Genomic DNA, 20,432 nt, shown 5'->3' with positions numbered 1-20,432 from the left:
TTTTCATAAAGAAATTTGGACAAAACACTTATTTTTTAAAAAATTTAATGTGGAAAATTTAGATGTTATGGCAAAATATAAAAACACAAAATATTTCAACTGAAAACTGAAATATTTTTATTTAAAATGGCACTATGGTGCCACATAGGAGTTGTAGTCCCGGAGTTTCCCCTATTTGGGGAGTCTAATATCAGACGGAATATGCAATGAAGAAGTCAAAAGGATTAAGCTTTCAAAAAATGCATTCAGAAACAGCCAAAGACTCCTGTGTTAAAGTTAAAACTACACATCCGGATCAGATTGCTGAAGTGCTACATATGGTCAATCCTCTTGTATGGATGTAAGAGCTGGACACTTAAAGAGGACACAGGGCATTTAAGTTTTGGTGTTACAGAGGAAAGTTAAAAATTAGCTGGATAACCAAAACTACAAATGAGGAGGTGATGAGAAGGATGAATTTTAAAAGAGCACAATTACTTGAAACTTTGAATACCCTGATATCTGGGATATCAGCAGTATTGGTGGAAAATTCAACACACATCTTCTCATACTGGTGGGGTAAAGTGTTTCTGCCTCTTTCACAGCATAAAGAGACGTTGCTGGGGAATAGACTCATAGATATTAAGGTCAGAAGGGACCATTATGATCATCTAGTCTGACCTTCTGCACAATGCAGGCCACAGAATCTCACCCAGCCACTCTTGCAATAAACCTCTCACCTATGTCTGAGCTACTGAAGTCCTCAAATCATGGTTTAAAGACTTCAAGGTGCAGAGAATCCTCCAGCAAGTGACCCGTGTCCCATGCTACAGAGGAAGGTGAAAAACCCCCAGGGCCTCTGCCAATCTGCCCTGGAGGAAAATTCCTTCCCGACCCCAAATATGGCGATCAGCTGAACCCTGAGCAAGTGGGCAAGATTCACCAGCCAGATACCCAGGAAAGAATTCTCTGTAGTAACTCAGATCCCCCACCCCATCTAACATCCCATCACAGGCCATTAGGCCTATTTACCATGAATAGTTAAAGATCAATTAATTCCCCAAATCATGTTATCCCATCATACCATCTCCTCCATAAACTTACTGAGTTTAATCTTGAAGCCAGATAGGTCTTTTGCCCGCACTGCTTCCCTTGGAAGGCTATTCCAGAACTTCACTCCTCTGATGGTTAGAAACCTTGGTCTAATTTCAATGTTATTGCCTGATTGCCTTTTGACTACCAATTGTTGCTGTGCTGTTGGCCAAGCAAATATAACAAGCTTACATTGCACATCTGTAATGGAATAAATTGGTGGGCAGAGCTGTCTAGATTTTCAGAGTTGTTGCCTATGGTTAAATGAACTATTTATATTATTGTCCAGGGTAAGAAACGATAGTCCTGTGCTCATGGATGCTACACAGGATTGTGTACCATGTATCTACCCCTTTTATCAGACAAGAAATCGTGTGGCAACTCTCAAAATATTTGGTGTTTTTCTTAAAGCCCCAGCTTCTGTAATCAGATTACGTATCTGGGGTTGCCAACTTTGTAATATTTAAAAATCAGACATTCCAGCAAGAGTGCCAGAACCTCTCATGCCCCATCCCTTTCCCCTTAGGACTCTCTGCTGCCCTCCCTTCCCCACAGGCCTCACCCCTGCCCTGCCCCTTCTCTGGCCCTTCCCACACCCCCCATTTGCTCGTTTTTCCTCATCCCTCTGTCACTCACTGGTCTCCCTCTCTCTCCCCCACCTCTGCCCAGGTCAGGAGGGACTCGCCTTCAGAGCTGGGGCTGGGAACTGCAGCCACCCGATGCAGGTAGGTGGTGGTCCTGGATGAGTAGGGGCTGGTGTGGGTGATGACTTGGTGCCTCCCCGGCTTGCAGTAACTGGACTTTGGGTGCCCGGTCGGTAGATCAGAGCAAACACCATCAGGTCCCCTTTTCGACTGGACTTTCTGGTCGAAAACAGGACACCTGGCCACCCTAACACATATCTCAGCTGTCACGGTTTCAAAAAGTAAGCTTCTAGGAATCATAATAGTTGCAAAAAGCATGAAAATTAGAACCCTAAAGACTCAAAACCAGAATGCAAATCCCAAAACAGATCTGTGTCTATTTATTAATTCCTATTTGTTTTGTGAAATGTGTGGTTGTAGCAATGTTTGTGAATTGTATTATCTATTTGCTAGCAGGATCCTGTCACATAGTGAGTAGAATGTCTTGAAAAATGTGATAGGGCTATCAAGGAGATATCAGCAGTAACTGGGTCTCTCTGTCTTAAACAATGGAGTTTCTGCCAGAAAGGGCATTTGCCTTTGAATGCACTATCTCTTCACAGAAACACGTTTAGGGGAAAGGGTGGGTGCTGAAATCCTCCCTAGCCCGAGCACATGACTGGAAGAGCTACAGTTTTTCTCCAGTTGACCACTTCACAAGAGGTGATAGATGGCTTTTAGAAAGAGATAGCCTCTCTAACAACAGGGGAGAGTATTGCCACAACCAGAAAACTCAGCAAGGAGGAGTGGGTGAAGAGGGAGCAAGAAAAAATTGGACTCTATTAAAGACACTAGCCAGAACCGAAAACATTCTCGACAGTGGTGAGGACACTGAGGGAGGGAATTGTGTTCAAGTGTACAGATCTGCAAGTTTCTTGACTGCTTTCTAAGAGTAAATCATAGAATCATAGAATATCAGGATTGGAAGGGACCTCAGGAGGTCATCTAGTCCAACCTCCTGCTCAAAGCAGGACCAATCCCCAATTAAATCATCCCAGCCAGGGCTTTGTCAAGCCTGACCTTAAAAATATCCAAGGAAGGAGATTCTACCACCTCCCTAGGTAACGCATTCCAGTGTTTCACCACCCTCTTAGTGAAAAAGTTTTTCCTAATATCCAACCTAAATCTCCCCCACTGCAACTTGAGACCATTACTCCTTGTCCTGTCCTCTTCTACCACTGAGAATAATCTAGAACCATCCTCTGGAACCACCTCTCAGGTAGTTGAAAGCAGCTATCAAATCCCCCCTCGTTCTTCTCTTCTGCAGACTAAACAATCCCAGTTCCCTCAGCCTCTCCTCATAAGTCATGTGTTCCAGACCCCTAATCATTTTTGTTGCCCTTCGCTGGACTCTCTCCAATTTATCCACATCCTTCTTGTAGTGTGTGGGGCCCAAAACTGGACACAGTACTCCAGATGAGGCCTCACCAATGTCGAATAGAGGGGAACGATCACGTCCCTCGATCTGCTCGCTATGCCCCTACTTATACATCCCAAAATGCCATTGGCCTTCTTGGCAACAAGGGCACACTGCTGACTCATATCCAGCTGCTCATCCACTGTCACCCCTAGGTCCTTTTCTACAGAACTGCTGCCTAGCCATTCGGTCCCTAGTCTATAGCTGTGCATTGGGTTCTTCCATCCTAAGTGGAGGACCCTGCACTTATCCTTATTGAACCTCATCAGATTTCTTTTGGCCCAATCCTCCAATTTGTCTAGGTTCCTCTGTATCCTATCCCTGCCCTCCAGCATAAAGTGTGTGTGTGTTTAAGAATTTCTTTAGCAAATCCTTTCTATTCCTTCCTATACCTGTCATGTAATCCCCAAAGAGTTAAACTGCACTCTAGAGTGCAGAAGCAGGAAGTGTGTGCGTTAGGTACTTGGGGTCTTAAGCACTGGTCTCAGGGCTGAGGGCAGTCGGTCTGCAGGGCCCCTTTACCCAAGGAAGGGTGCCATGTAGGAAATGTGCACCCAAGGAGTATACCTGAAAGGCCAGAGAGAAACACTGCTCAGACCCAGCTGGCTTGGAAGTACATGGGATCCAAAAATTTACCCAATACAGCAGATCAGTGACTCACCCACAAAGGGGGTGGGGACTGAAATGGGATGGCAGCCAGGATTATAACAGTATTGTTTTTTAAAATGTCACAATCTTTAGGCCAATCTTATGATTTTTGATGGCCTGATTTGATGGCCTGAGTTTTTGAAAGCTTTGTGTTAGCAGTACTGGGTCCACAGCCTAGCAATGCAAGGACGTATCAACTAAATATATCTATTTATTCCATTTACTATTCACCGTACTACTTACTGTTCAGAGAGCTAACCAGCTAGGTCTAATATCACTTGATTCACTCAGTCTCTGCTACTTGCCCTCATATCCTCTCTGTCCTTGTTTCAGAGTAACAGCCGTGTTAGTCTGTCTTCGCAAAAAGAAAAGGAGTACTTGTGGCACCTTAGAGACTAACCAATTTATTGGAGCATGAGCTTTCGTGAGCTACAGCTCACTTCATCGGATGAATACTGTGGAAACTGCAGAAGACATTATATACACAGAGACCATGAAACAATACCTCTTCCCACCCCACTCTCCTGCTGGTAACAGCTTATCTAAAGTGATCATCAAGTTGGGCCATTTCCAGCACAAATCCAGGTTTTCTCACCCTCTGCCCCCCCCCCCCCCACACACACACACAAACTCACTCTCCTGCTGGTAATAGCTTATCCAAAGTGACCACTCTCCTCACAATGTGTATGAAAATCAAGGTGGGCCATTTCCAGCACAAATCCAAGTTTTCTCACCCTCTCCCCCCCCACACAAACTCACTCTCCTGCTGGCAATAGCTCATCCAAACTGACCACTCTCCTTACCTGGATTTGTGATGGAAATGGCCCACCTTGATTATCATACACATTTTAAAGAGAATGGTCACTTTGGATGGGCTATTACCAGCAGGAGAGTGAGTTTGTGTGTGTGTGGGGGGGGGGGGGGGGCGGAGGGTGAGAAAACCTGGATTTGTGCTGGAAATGGCCCAACTTGATGATCACTTTAGATAAGCTATTACCAGCAGGACAGTGGGGTGGGAGGAGGTATTGTTTCATGGTCTCTGTGTGTATATAATGTCTTCTGCAGTTTCCACAGTATGCATCCGATGAAGTGAGCTGTAGCTCACGAAAGCTCATGCTCCAATAAATTGGTTAGTCTCTAAGGTGCCACAAGTACTCCTTTTCTCTGTCCTTGGTTGCCTCCCTTTCTGCCATATCAACACTAATTTTCCACAGAAGATTGAGTGGGAATTATATACCAATTTAGCACCTCGCATTACAATTTACACCTGGCCTCCACGTAGCCAAACTTTCACTCCCAGCACTAATGAAAGCCAAGTTACTTCGATCTTTCCCTAGGGAGCAGCTCAGGCATAATGGCGCACTGTACCTTCAGTCACAGTTTAAATGCTGAGATCTGAACACGGCCTGTTGTCTATAAGAAAAAAGGATTTGAAAATGCAGACTATGGCAGTTGAAACGTATACTTAAAATTCTGCTATGCTGTGCCCAGATAACACTGTATCTGGAAACCTGACATATCTGAAGATTCCACCAACTGAAATAAGGCTAGTTATTATTCCTCCCCAGTACACTCAATCCTATTATAATCCCACTGGTTTCAAAAGCATCTCTTTCCATCACCACCTGACAATGTCCGACTTCATTGGATGGACTGTTACATTGCTAGGAAGGATTCCTTTGTAATTGTTAATGTTCACTGCTCAGACAGATTTTTATTTCACCATCATCATTTATATAGCGCTGAGGTGAAAGAAAAACAAAACAGCACAGGCATGTGCGCACCCTGGGGGAAATCTAGAAACAAGCGTCCACAAACGTCAGGAAAGAGCCAACACAAATTTTCTCAGATTATGTCTTACATTGAAAAAAGGGACTTTAAATAAAATATGTAAGGGCAATGCAGCCTTAACCGAAGACTACACAGTCATTGTTAACAACAATAATTCGACTCTTAATATTTAATCGCCATATACTGGCCTCAGTCTATATTCAGAATTTCCATGAACATCAGTGGGATTTCTGCGTGAGGACAATATATGAACCCATTTTTTTTTCTTGGGTAAATCTCCAGTCTTTGTTTTAGGTGGAGAATTTCTCTTTCGGTGCTCCTTCCCCTTTGGAAAAGTCCACCTCTGGAATGAGAACAGGGAAACAGCCTGGAGCTGGGGCAGCTGGATTCAGTGAGAGACTAATATGAAAAATATTAATGTTATGAAGATTTTTATGTACAAGTTAACGGTACTCCTTACCTCAACTCACACTGCATTCAATACAAAAAACCACCTATCAGTTCAAAGTAAGCACAGATTACATTAAGCCATAGATTTTTTTAATTTTATTCCTGACTTTGGAGGTTAAAATGGTGTACAAGGGGCCTAGTGTTGTAGACACTACATTAAAGAAATCAAAATAAACACATATGAATCTACTGTAATTTACTCAGTGTGTTCTGTGGTCCCTTTTATACAAATGAACACAAGCAGCCCATAGTGATAAGATTTCTATAGGGTCTATAACTAGTTCCCTAGCTCAGAATAAAGCTTTTAACTAAAGAGCTCCAGTGACCAAAATGTAAATCTTTACATCAGGAAAAACTGACTCGTGATTGGATTCTAGGAGTTGTCAGAATAGAACAGATCGGTGGTTCATCTACTTCCACCATCCTGCATCCAAGAGTGCGACTGCAGGATCTGAAAAATAATCTATAAAACCCTCCATAAACACCCTCAAATTAGCAAACGTATACCAGGGAGATGGGAAAGGAGGAATTTTCCTCATCATGACCCACCTGGTGATCAATTTATGTGCACTGGAAAGGATGGACAGCCCTCATAATTTTCACCTTCGCTATTGTAACCATAGATGCATATAAACGTTAAATCCCTGTTTGGATCTCACTAAGATATTTAACCCGACAACCTCCTGTGTCAATTTAGTTTCAACGGTTAAATTACATGTTAAAAAATACTTTGGGTTTTTTGGGGTACTTTTGCATCTGCTTAAATCGGATGCCTTTTAATTGAGTACCTTCGTATTCTTGTTTGGGCTTTTTATTTTGCAGTTTTACATCATACATAAGAACATGAAAAATGAATCATTTTAGAAAGTATTACAAATATTACCACAAAGCAGAAGACAAAAAAAGACACTTAAAAAAAAAAAAACAAAGTGAAAATGAGTCTCTTGGTGCAAGTTCCTTAATGTGTGTGTGGAGGCCTGGAGAAGGAGGGTGGGGAACTAAGGAAGACTGTAAACCAACAAAAGGAGCCACTTAATATCCTAGGAAAGGCTGAGATAGAACAAATACAATTATTATTCATTAACACACAAGTCATTGCACTCATTATCCATATGGTCATCGTAGCTCTCAAATGATTGATTTAGTTCCACCTAGGCAGATATAGAGGATTCCTCTAATTTCATTTAATTATCTTTAAGTTTGATATACATTGCCAATTAAGTAGAATCATGAAATCCACACATTCATTAATTTTGTAGCTTATAATGATTTCAGGAATATGAGACACAGAATTCTGCATGAAAACCTAAGATCTCCCTTTTAAAAGAGGAATATCCCCCAGGAAAGATCCATGAACATAAAAAGCTTCACATAGCAGGGATACCTGTAAACATTGTTCACAGTTTCAGGTGGGCACATTTCCCCTCTTCCCCTAAAGATTAGGGTTTTCATCAAATCCAAAACCATACAATGGAAATTACTTGAAACGTCTTAATTTTATCTGGTTTCACACTGCAACCCTGTAAAATCATTAATTTTATATGGTTCAAATCCATAAGTCAGATCATGTTCAGTTGAAATGTTTGCAAATCTATCATCAAGCTAGGACCAAGTCTCAAGTTTGTAATGAAATCCTAAATCACATGAACTTTGTGTAGTTTTAGATTTCATTGCAAATATCTCACATAGCTTTATTATTTCATATCTCTTACCTCTAAACTCAGGTTACTAATAATTTTTGTTGACCATTTTGGAACAAATTCTGTTTTTGCTACATCTTTTTTGAGATAAGCTGATAAAAAAACAACAGTATTTTACTTAAGGACCCACCATTTATTTATATAACATGTTTTGCCTTCTTCTCTATTCCTTTTTTAACACAATCAAAGGCCTTATTCTCTTTTTGATCCTCCACTTAGATCATTTTTCCTCAGTGGTCACAAATAATTCTGAACCTATCAGTGCATCTCTAATCTTCACTAATCAAGAAACTATAAGTCTAAAATATTAAATTCTCTTGATCTTTTCTATCAGCTATTTTGTTCAATCTTTAAATGGCAAGTTAAAGAGGTGCTATTTACCCTTAAAGAAGCCTTGCCTGTCTGTCCCCATTATTTTCTAGATCGTTTATAACTATTTCCTGTTATTTTAACAAATATTTTTCCTGACATTAAAATAAGGCTTCCTAGTGTCCTGTTCCCTGTAAGAAGCTCCAGTCCTCGGTATACTAGTAACTATAATATGTATTTTATCACTAAAAAGTAAGCAGCTCATTTATTTTGGCCTTTAGTTCCTTCAGAACTCTGCAATAAATCACCAGGCCCACATGGTATTTATCCAAATATAATTACTCTCGTTGTTGCATCTCCTTTTTTCAATACTTCTGTCTGCATGACACCACCTGCAAAGCGTAGCTCTAGGGTAGATATTTCCCCATCATTCTTTGTGGTGTTTAATGATGCAAGAAATCATGTAGCTTCTCTGCAATTTCCTTCGCATCTTTGGTGACTCTCATTACACCCTTATGCAGGAGTTTAACTTATTTTTGATTCAAGGAGAAGGAATCTTCCAGCATATTCCTGTGGGGGAGGGAGTGTTCAAAAATGTGGTTCAAGATAACGCACTCTTGGTTCTTAACACATAACCAGTAAATTCAGAGATTCTGTCCCTGTGTCTATGGTAACCAACAGGGAGCTTGAGAGAGGCAGGGCTTATCTACTCTAAACGAACACTTAGTTCGTAGAAAGCTGAGATGTACTAGCCTGCCATGCAGTAAGTGTCCATGTGGACCTTGCTACCGGACACTGAAGGATTGAACCAACACACTAGAAAATGAATACGGTATTCTTCAGAGGAAGATCTGCGTTAGCCTCCCGGAAGCCCTGAAGTTAAGGAGGAAGTTCCAGCATCTGCAGGAGTAGATGAAGGCAGAGACAGTCCAAAAGCAAAAGAAACTGGCAACTTCTAAATGCGCCAAGTGCCCAGCATGATGCAACAGAATGGTCTGATTGCAGGGATTGCCCCTTTCCCAGGATCAGGAAGCACTGACCCTAGAGAAAAAGCAATGCCAGCCTCAGCTGGAGAAGGAGAAAAGTAACAAACAGATGGTGAACAACCATCAAGAAAATTAAATCTGAAGGTCAGCCAGGTAATATGAACTTGAAGTCCAACTTGCAGGATCTGGAAAGCACAATGACCTCCAAGGACCAGTCTTTCCTCACGGCTGTAGAAACAAAGATAGCCCAGTTGGAAAAGCCAAGGGACTCAGAGACCAAGAAATGCCTGACTGCCAGCCACCAGGTAGCTGAAGTGGGAAAGGAGTTACCCAAGGGGAAACCACCCAGAAGTTGGAACTGGAAGGGCTCAAACTAGTCCTATAGCTCAAGAAGGAGCAACCCCAGAATGAGCTGCAGGACATGAGCAGGGCAGTTTAAAGACTAGAAGAGTGTCTACCAAGACCATCAAACCTGTATCTCTGGTTAAAAGAAAGTAACTGAGAAGCTTTGAAACCTCAGGCAGGAACAGACTCAGCTCCTGGAACAAGTTAGGAAGGACTAAAGAGGACAACTCTGGAGAGAACAGCTATATCAGAAGAGCACTAGTACATGTGATATGGTGGAAAGCAAGGCAATAACTTACCAGGAGGTTGGTGTCTATACAGTCAAGTGGAGTGATGACTCCGATGTTCTAGAGGACTATTCAAAGAGAGGAGTTGAACACACTTCACCAAACTGGATATTGACACGCATAAATATGGAGGTTGTGTCTACAAATGAAGCTGCGCTAACAGGGATACCCACTACAGTTCCCCAGCAAACCCATCCACTAATAAATTAGAAGGAATTGTAAGAGAAGGTTACTGCAGCTGAGAGGATCAGGGTTGAAGTCCTTGCACAGACGAACAGCCTACAGACACACAAAGCAGAGGACTTGCTGGAGCTAGAAAAGATGCACTCCCCTTCAGCATCCATGTCTTGGCTCAAGTCATAAAACAGGGGCAGAGTCGGCCCACCTGAGAAGAAAAGGTGAAAACTGTGAGCACCCTCCAAAGGTTTCAGATCCCGAGCTCCAGTCAGAACTGCAACTTCAAAGTGCTGACTATACATATATTTTTCGAGCACTAGCACAAGCCCCACTGGCCCAAGTCTGTTGACCCAGGCTGGGAGGCTTGCTGATGCAAGCTGTTTACATGTACTCTAGAACAGTGGTTTTCAACCTCTTTTCATTTCTGGACCCCTAGAAAAATTTCGAATGGAGGTGCTGACCTCTTTGGAAATCTTAGACAGTCTGTGAACCCCCCAGGGGTCCGCAGACCACAGGTTGAAAACCACTGCCCTAGAAGACCAGACTAACTGGAGACACTCTTAATATTAAGTTTTGGAGCTGACCCAGGACTCTGAGGTGAAGACTTTATGAACTATTTGTTGTATCTGTTCCTGCCCTGAAGACTTATTAAAATGGGGGCATGCTATTTTGCTAACATGTGTTGGCTTCTCCTTGCCCCAGGCTGTTAAAGCTAACAAACTGCTGCCCAGTCAGAGTAAATTAAGGTTGTGCACACTCACAGCACCACATTGGGCCACACATGGACTGCCCATAACTTTACACATATCTTCTGTGACTTTAATCAAGTAATTATGCCAGACTTTAATCAAAAGTTCATCCAAATACCAAAACTACAGAACAATTTTCTGGCTCAGAACTCTTTGAAAACAGAAAGTCTTTGTTATGAGGAGCATTCAGCTCCAATCCATTTACGATATCGAACCAGATTCACATTAGACAAAATGATAGGGTCAAATCTAGATACATATGAGCTTTAAAACTTCCTTTAAAATGGTCTAACACCCAGGGTTATATTAAATAAGTGGATGGGCGGGGCGGGACAGGAATTCAGATGTAGAGCTGATTGGGAATTTTTTTTAACAGAACTGCTTTTCATTGGAAAATGTGATTTGTCAAAACAGAAACTTTTCCCAGGAAAGGTTTCTCAGATCCAGGATGGGGTGGGTGGGTGTGTCCCACCCCAGAATAGCCAACAACCCAGTAACTATAACACTCACCTCAGACTCAGATCCCCTGCTCTGCCCAATTTGCAGGGGGCTCTCGAACCCATATCGGTGCCCCAGCCACCAGCCTATTTGCTATTCTGGGATGGAGCTTTCTCAGCCTTTCCTGTTGTAGCTCTTCCACTTCGTATAAATAATTAAATATTCATTGGCCCAGCAAGAGACTGACCGACTCTACAGCTCAGAGGGTAGAGCACTCACCTAGGATGTGGGAGACCCAGGCTCAAGTCCTTCCTTCAAGTCAGCCAGAGCAGGATCTTGAACCTGAGTCTCCCATCTCTCAGATTAATGCCCTAACTACCCTATTGGCTATTCTAGGGTGAGTCTCTCGCTCTCACTTTTCACAAAATAATTCAAAAGGTCTCAAGCTGTTCTGACGACGAATACAAATTCCTAAAATCTTCACAATTTTCATGGGACTTCAGTAATACTAGTTAAGTAGCTAACTGTTATCAAATCCTTGAGCATACATTGTAATTACATTAATCATAAGAAGCTCTTTCAATAATCAGGGAGAAGTCATACTCTGTATACCTCCACAGAAATTCCATGGCAATTAATAGCACTTTTATAGACTATACAAGGTTACTGAGAAAATTAACCTGACAATTATCACAAATCAAAGTTACACTAAATTAAAAATCAAAATTTAATAAATCCCAACGACTACAGAATGACTTTTGGTGTTTTGAGATGTAAAAAGATGTATCCAGTGTCCTGTTGTGATACATCCAAAAGCTAATCTTTTTGTCAGGAATTTTAAAGAATTAAAATTATTCTACACTTCTTGTAAACATAATGTAACTTCCTTCCAATACTTCTGTATATCAACATGCAGATTACTGATTAATACTGCATCAACATCATGGTTAGAACACATATGCTCACTCTTCATTTAGCAAAATCAATCTCTTTGCTTCAGTGACAACATATCAACTCTGGCACTGGTTATAAATGAATGTAAGGCAGAAGACCTCCAAGCAATGCTTTGGTTTTGTTATAGCCATAGGAAAGACATGCATCACTGCTCATCTCTCACTAACTTATGGGTGACCTCAGATACATATTTGACATAAAGCTAGACAACAGATTTCAAAGAAGAATTTTAAAAGCAATATTTTACTAAACCCTAGTTGTGCTTACTATCAGATTACTACTTCATTGTCAAGGACTATAACACAAGGATTTTTTTAAAAAATAAAGATAAGAGATTTCAAATAACATACAAAAATATCTACCTTACAAAATATATTAACATCTAAATCTAACATATTAAGATATAACTAGCAATATTTCCGATCAGGAGACTCAGACAACAATCCTATAAAGAATTCAAGATGTTCTAATAAAGGAAGTAATGTTTACCAAGGAAACTACATCAAATTCAAGTTTACACATCTTTAGTTGACCTCCAAGTTGATAAGTAAAACTTTGGAACAGGATATATGTTTTTGCTCCTGTCACATTTTGAGACTGAAGGTAAGAACTTCATTTGTTCAATATGTCATTAAGCATTTTCTTGATTTTGATAATACTATTCTTATAAGTCTTCTGGAATGTCTGTTTAAAGGAATTTACATTAAATCATTTAAAATACAAATATGATAAAATACAAAGCATCTAGGTCTAGGATATGTCTTGTATATACACAATAGCTTCTGATCATAACATTTTATCTTTTCTACATTCCAAAATCCTAGAAAAATCTCCGGACACCCCCAATAAAATAAATAAATAAAACCAAATAAACTTCCCCAAAAAAATCAAATGACTGGCAATGTAACTATATAAAATCTAAGTTCTCTTCCTCATCAGATCTGGTGCTTATATATGATAAGACATTGCTACTCTCCTTAGTAACTGAAATAACATTTTAGTACTTTTTACTCATGTGAGCATGGCAAAGCTAACAGTTATGAAGATTGAGCTGGGATATTTTCTGAAACATGAATCAGCAGCAGAACAACAATCTTCAAAATACAAGGCCAAGTTTCACCCTGAGTTACAATGGGGATGCTCTATTTATTTAGGTCCTAATAGAACAACAAAATATAACACACACCACAGCCCTACCTCCACAGGGGCCTAGATTAGTTTCTTCTGTAACTGTCTTTGAGCAACATGTTATTTATTTCTTTAGAGAAACATGTCTGCATCATGGAGAAAATCACCTCTTCCAACCATCTGGGCTACAGACGGGACTGTTAGCTCAGTGGCTTGGCTCAGTGCCCCCAGGTGCTCTTACCAAGGACGTGTTATATACTGTCTGGCAGGTTAGTTGGCAGGATAACATGGGCTACTCCACTTGTGTAACCCTACTACTCCTAGGAGGTGAGGAGCTGTTGACACAGATGAGCCACTGGCTGGTTCCAAAAGCCAGCGAATGCTGTCAGAGGTACTGATCCAGGGTCATGGAGCTGAAACCCTGTGATTTCAGCTTTGAAAAACTAACAGTTTTTGAGTGATAAGAAAACAAACATTATCAGAATCCCCCCTATTTTAACTCCTTTTTAGCACTTTCATGACGTAATAAATGACTAAATTGATTCTTTTAAGATTGCTTACAAGAAAAGCCAGTTGGGAGCCCAGCATATCATGTTTTAGCCCATACAAACTGTTACAGCCAATTTAATAAAATCTGCCAACAGAGGCTTATTTTATTTCAACTTTCGAAAGTGTTGCGAGTTAGCCATGAAAAGCAAGTAGCAGTAGTTTGGGCCCGGCACACTGCAGAGAGACACCAAGAAATTGCTCCCCATGGCACTGCCAATGTCTTTTGGTCTTGACCCACAACATCCTAAACACTGGCCTCTCTTGACCAAAGACAATAAAACATTGGAGAGTTTGGTAATAATATAAATGGAGATTAGATTTAAAAAAACAAATGCATGGTTTATTGTGACCTGATCGTAATTTGAACCCAGGAAAAGTTAACACACATAAGCCATTGTGCCACCTATGTATTTAATATCTATTTTTCTCTCAAACTTTTAAAGAGGGGTGGGCTGACATTTGGGAGCAAAAAGACGAGCAAGTCTTTTGTAAACTGTGTGTTTTAATTAACGGAATAGGCACCCAGAGCAGATGATGGTCACTTACAGATTTTTAAAATATAAAATAGTAATGTATGAATGAATATAAGTTTAAAACAATGATTATTGTAATCATCATGATGCAAGTGGAGTTTTTTTTTAAAATATGGTGGCTTCTTTATCATTCCTTCCCCCTCTTCTCCCTAAGAAAGCCAAGATACCCTTTTCTGGAGCTTTAGGATTTCTGTAACTTCAAGGGCATGCATACATGTGGGTACCAACTAAAAAACAAGATGAGATAATAATTTAAGAATATTCTAAATTAATTGTCAGATATATAGGTACAATTAAATCAAATTCTATTACATCTGAAGATTTATCACCTTGTAATGTAACAGTACTTCCAAGTCTCACACATGGTTGCAGGCAAATTCAATCTGAAAGTCATTTTTAAAAGACAATAGTTATTGTGCTATTTTCCTTATGGCAAGTCTAAATGCATATGCAGTTTAAAAGTAAAATGGAGCTGACAGCACCTTCCTAGAAAACTACAGATTATGCATGTTGCATTCTATGTGTTTTCTAATGCAGCACTACACTGTTTTTTTTTTTAACTAATTTTATTTTAATTGGGAACTAAAACAGGAAATCCAACCTCTAACGCTTAAAAAAAGTTGGCTATTGTAGATTCTGTGCTTCTATATAGTACCTTTGAGGTCTCATTTATTTGAAAAGTAAGATTTTCAGTTCCACAAGAAACTCCTAACTTTTTAGAGTCGAGAAAAATGAATAAAATTCCTTTTGCCCTTTTTATATAAATAGCTCACTCCTCTGTGTCCTTTAACTGAACAAAGCTGATTACTTCTGCAACTACAATCAGCAATCCTATGAGTCTGTACGGAACCAATAACTCACCATGCTGTTAGGAGACAGTGTACTCCCTATGAGGCATAAATCAGAAGTCTGAAGACTTGTGATCATTCAGGAGCCCATTAAATTTTTCCCCAGCAGTAGTGGTGCAAAGTCCATTTTTAATTTGGGCCAGTAATATTCTGCCCACTTAAAATTCCCCTTATCGCAGTTGGATTAGCTCTTCAAATCCTTATGATATGGTGAAATGTTAATAGATGCCGTCTTTCACCTCAGAAGAGACTTCATTTTAGTTTTTGGTGAGCTTAAAAACAGTTCTCCACCTTGATCCCCATGGTGAGATTTAGTTTTAAAAGCCCTCTATAATGTAGGTATGGCCTGGACTCCACACCTTAGTCTAACTCTATACCCACAGAGCACTATTTGAATCTTGAATGGAGAAACCCCTCTACCGGGTAGCCATGGAACAACTATATGGTTGCCTAATATCTTCCCCGTGCCCCTCCCGCCATGGCTCTTTAAACAAAATTAAAATGAGCCCATTAATTTTTGAAAGGTGTTGGGAAAAATGAAAAGGGAGAGGAATCATCTCTTTGACCCCTTCTACTACTCCTAGAGCTGGCTTTACCTTCAACCATACAGTGCCCCCACCATTATTTCACTAGTACAGAAGTTACAATCTCCAATGTGCTAAAATAGAAATGCTGAAGCCCTCCAAAGTATAATGCACCATACTAAAGCACAAAACTGCTGATATCCTATTTCATAACTGTATAGTAATTGCACTTATAATTAAATTTCAGTAAGTAACCCCACACTGGCTTTTGATCATAAATATGTAGAACACATATTTTAATAGTCCTTGAGGTTAAAAAAACAAACAAAAAAAGAACAAAGATGCTTTATACAAAGTCAATAGTATGCTAAAAATTGTTTCCATTTTTAGACATTTTCCTCATTTTTGTTGTAAAATTGCACTCATTTTGCTCAGCTCAGCAACCCTACATGACAGTCCACAAGATAAGGCATAATTGTCACCAAAAACAAGAGTGAAATCATTTGTGATACTAACACCCTGAGAGCATGAGCATAACAAATAATGATGATAAATAACAATAGATAAAGATGGTAAACTAGCTCCCAAACTGCTGTTAGTATTTAATTATTTTTAAAATCTTTTAAAATTTTTAAACATTAAAACAAAAGGTTTTGCTTTCGACTCTTCGAGCAATATTAAAGTACTTTGGAAACTGGTTTCATAGACTTTTCCATTAGGTTCCCGTATTGTTTCCATCACAAATGGCCACTCTTCAGCAATACAGGCTGCATCCAGCTGTAGGCTGAGACATGCTAAAGAACAATGTGTGTGAAAAGTATTTGCATACTTGTTTACCCTTCACCATTTGCAATGAAGCAAGGAATTGGGCTGGGAAGCTATCAATCTTCTCCTCTAGAAGCTACGCTAGATTATGGATGCATCAGCACAGCCACACAGGGACTGAGCCACTTCCACCCCCAACAAACTTTCCCACTACCCCATCCAGCCTACCTTCAATTCAGCTTCATTTAAAAAAAATTATACTAACAGGCAGGATAGAAGAAAACAACCTTTACCACATCACCTTGCTGTCTTTGACAAGACTTTGTCTTACTCCTGCTGCTTCTGTTTTATTTTTCCCTCAATTTTCTGTGATTGTGATCTTCTCTCTCTCATTTTCTTTTCCTCTGCCGGTTCCCTCTCTTCTAAATCCTTTCAGTCCATGGCTTTGGCCCCAATTTCAGCAATCGATGGCCAGCCATCAGCATAGTAGTTCTGGTGCAAATTCTGGAAGCAGTGATTAGCCCTGGAGAAGTTTTTTCAGGGTCCGTGCAGCGGTATGCTCCACAGGTGCAAAATTGAAACTTTCCTTGCCTAAGCCTGGGATTTCCAGCTACATCTCTTTCCTCCTTTCTCTAGTTCTCAGCCTAACCCTAATGCTCACTCAACCCTCTCCCCCTTTTATCTCGCTATCTGCCATGAAATGTTTTTCCTCCTCTCCTTGTTCCCAAATACCCATCTATTTCCCTCTCTCCCAAAATGTGATTTATCTTCCTTCCTCCACGTCTGCCCTGGATGTTTCCTTTCTGGACTCCCCAATCTCCATTCTCTACTTCCTCCTGAATCTCCCTTCTCCCCCTCCTTTTCTTGGGTCCCCACTATCTCCCTCTACCTTTCCAACATCCCCTTTCTCTGACTGAGTCCGCATTCTCTCTTCCTCTTCCCTCAAGGAGGTAGTGACACAAATTGCACTCAGACCACATGTATGTGTGCGCTCACAGCACAGGGAAGAAGTGGCACCAATGCAGCATTCACCAGCTACAGGAGCAGGCCTTGCTGATGCAAGGCAAGGGATCAGCAAATTAGACACGCATGGCTGGTCTGTGCCCTCTCAGCTCGGAGGGCTCGAACCAAGGAGCTGTATACTTGCAGTGTAGATGTTTGGGCTCGGGGTGGAGCCTGGCTGTGGGACCTTCCCCCAGACAGGGCCCTAGAAGCCAGGCTCCAGCCTAAGCCCAAACATCTACACCACAATTAAACAGCACCTTAGCTAGGGTTGCCAACCTTCCTGGTTTTGCCAGGAGTCTCCCAGAATTGGGCTCTAACTCCCAGAGGCTACTGAAGCCAAACTGGGAGATTTTAGGCGCTAAAAGTCTGGCAGCACAGTGGGGCGAAGGCAGGCCAGGAACTGCAGCCAATTGGAGCTGCGGAGGGCAGTGCATGGAGCCGCCTGCTCCCCCCAGGGACATGCCGGCCACTTCCGGGAGTGGTGCGAGGCCAGGGCAGGCAGGGAGCCTGCCTTAGTCCCACTGACCACGAGCCGCCCAGTTAAGTGCCTTCCAGCCGGAGCCCCCTCCCACACCCAAACTCCCCCCCAGAACCTGCACCCCATATCCCCTTCTGCACCCCAACTCCCTACCCCAGCCCAGAGCCCCTTCCTGCAACCAAACTCTCTCCCAGAGCTTGCATCCCACACCTACTCCTGCACCCCAACCCCCTGCCCGGAGAAAGTGAGTGAGGGTGGGGGAGAGTGAGCAATGGAGGGAGGGGAGATGGAGTGAGCAGGGTGCGGCCTCAGAGAAGGGGCATGGCAGGGGTGGGGCAAGGGTGTTTGGGTTTGTGCGATTAGACAGTTGGCAACTCTAGCCTTAGCCCAAGCCCTGGGAGCCTCAATCAGCTGGCACAGGCCAGCTGCAGATTTAATTGCAGAGTAGACATACCCCAAGAGGTTACAGTAGATAAGGGGCCTCTGTAGTCAACATGCCAGTGCGCCACTGCCGACTACTGTGGATGGCCATTGAGTGCCTTTGTAGGCTAGGAAGGATTTACAGTTTTGCTTCTGAAATGTTATCAGAAGGATGTACCAAAGTACTGCATCTTTTCTTAAACAAAAATACACATACAAAAAGTCTTAACTTAATTGAACAGTTGTTATTGACCTTGTAAGTTCTGACATGTTGCTTTTTAAAATAAATTATATAGTTCATTCTTTTAGCTCAGCACAAACGGCTTTAATTAAAACACAGGTATAAATAAGATTTAAAATAAATGTTATTATTGCATACTGTATGATGTACATTGTGACACAGAGAAACAGAGGTACACCCGTTTCTAAGCTTTTGATTGGGAAATATTTTATCTACGCAATGGATAGCTATGAAGACCCAATGTGAATTACTGAATTTGGAGACTGCGTGATAGAAAGCATAGAAATGTAAGGATTCTAGTCACAAAGTATACTTTGCTCATTTGTGCTGACAGCTGTAATTTAGCTGTAATTATTTATAGTGCTTCATAAGTTAAGTAGTATGTTTTGTAAAAACATAAGACTTCATTGTAGCACCTGCTGTTGCATTCCTGTTGTGAAAGAGAAAGATGACCATTTTTATTCTATTATTTTTAAAAATTCCTAAGTGGGAGAGTTAGTGAAGTTAGTGAATTAGTGACGCTCTGATATATATAATTAGGAATAAAAAACTGAAATGTCTATGATGACATAGCGACAAAAGGAATTGTTTGCTCTATTTTCAGAACTCTCAACAATTTTGTGGAGTTAAAATACAAGACTTCTATTAGAGTTGTTGAATGTTGCACATGACCATTTTTGCCACATTCTTTAATACCAAGATCTATAGGAACTTCGAGAATATTGACATTAGACTGACGATAAGCACTTACACAGTGCATACAGACATTCAGTGGTTTTCGCTGGAGCCAGTAAACTCAGACATAGAGCAGGAAGCATCAGACTTGTAATTAGAACTGAACAATATTTCATTATGATTTCATTATCTTTTGATCATCATTTAATGGTAATACTTCTACAGCTAAGGGGAAATGGCCTGAATTTGTCCCATGCTTCTGACAGGACAAATTACATACATAAGAGAATGTCCAGGATATACACCTGAACACACTTAAAATTGCATTCACCAAACAAGGACACTCCACCAGAGAAGTACACTGCATCATGGAATGGTCCACCCAGATATCCCAAGGGAACCTGCTTCAATCCAGAAATAAAACCCACTCCAACTTCACACCCCTAGTTGTCACTTACCACCCCACACTGGAACCCATCCGGGGTATCAAACAACTGCAACCCATACTCAATGGTGACCCCATCCGAAAAGAAGTCTTTCCTGAACCCCCTCTTCTGGCCTTCAAACAACCTCCCCCGCCCCAAACACCACCACCTCTCCAAGCTCCCCACAGACCGGGACCCACCAACTCAAACTAGCACCAGACCCTGCTGGAACAACAGATGAAAAACCTGTCGACATAACTTGACTGCTACAATGATCAACACCCCCACAACACACCTTTCCAGATCCAGGGGTCCTACACATGCCTATCAACATCTGGGGTACCTCATCCAGTGCACTAAATGCCCAGATAACAACCATGTGGGTGAAACCAGACAATCACTATGGTCAAATGAACTCACACGGGAAAATGATAAAAGACAAACACCCTATGGGTGAACACTTTTCACAATGCTATCATTCTATGTCTGACCTATCAGTCCTCATCCTGAAAGGAAACCTGCACAACACCTTCAAAAAATGAATCTGGGGGCTTAAATTCATCACTTTGCTAGATACTAAAAATCATGGTCTTAATAAAGACACTGGATTTATGGCTTATGACAACTATCTGTAACCCACTAAACCCCACTTTTTATCCTAGGACTAGAGGGATTGTAATGGGCCACTTCACCTTCAATGATACCTTGGAATATGTGCTGACTACTTATGCAAAACTATCAGTTTGACCTTGTATTTAGCTGTGACACTCTGAAAACCTTTCCCACAATCGAAGAAGAGCTCTATGTAGCTCAAAAGCTTATCTCTCTCACCAACA

At 41.2% G+C, this 20,432-nt stretch overlaps 1 protein-coding gene across 6 annotated transcripts in view; it reads right to left on the bottom strand.

The window, feature by feature from the left end:
• The window catches only part of FRMPD4 (FERM and PDZ domain containing 4), a 437,016-nt gene that overhangs the window by 291,953 nt on the left and 124,631 nt on the right, over nucleotides 1-20,432 (bottom strand). The window lies entirely within an intron of this gene.

This window comes from Caretta caretta, chromosome 1, assembly GCF_965140235.1.
Source record: "Caretta caretta isolate rCarCar2 chromosome 1, rCarCar1.hap1, whole genome shotgun sequence".
Lineage (NCBI taxonomy): Eukaryota > Metazoa > Chordata > Testudines > Cheloniidae > Caretta > Caretta caretta.
Note: the sequence above shows the minus strand (reverse complement) of the source record. Positions and strands in the feature narration are given on the sequence as shown.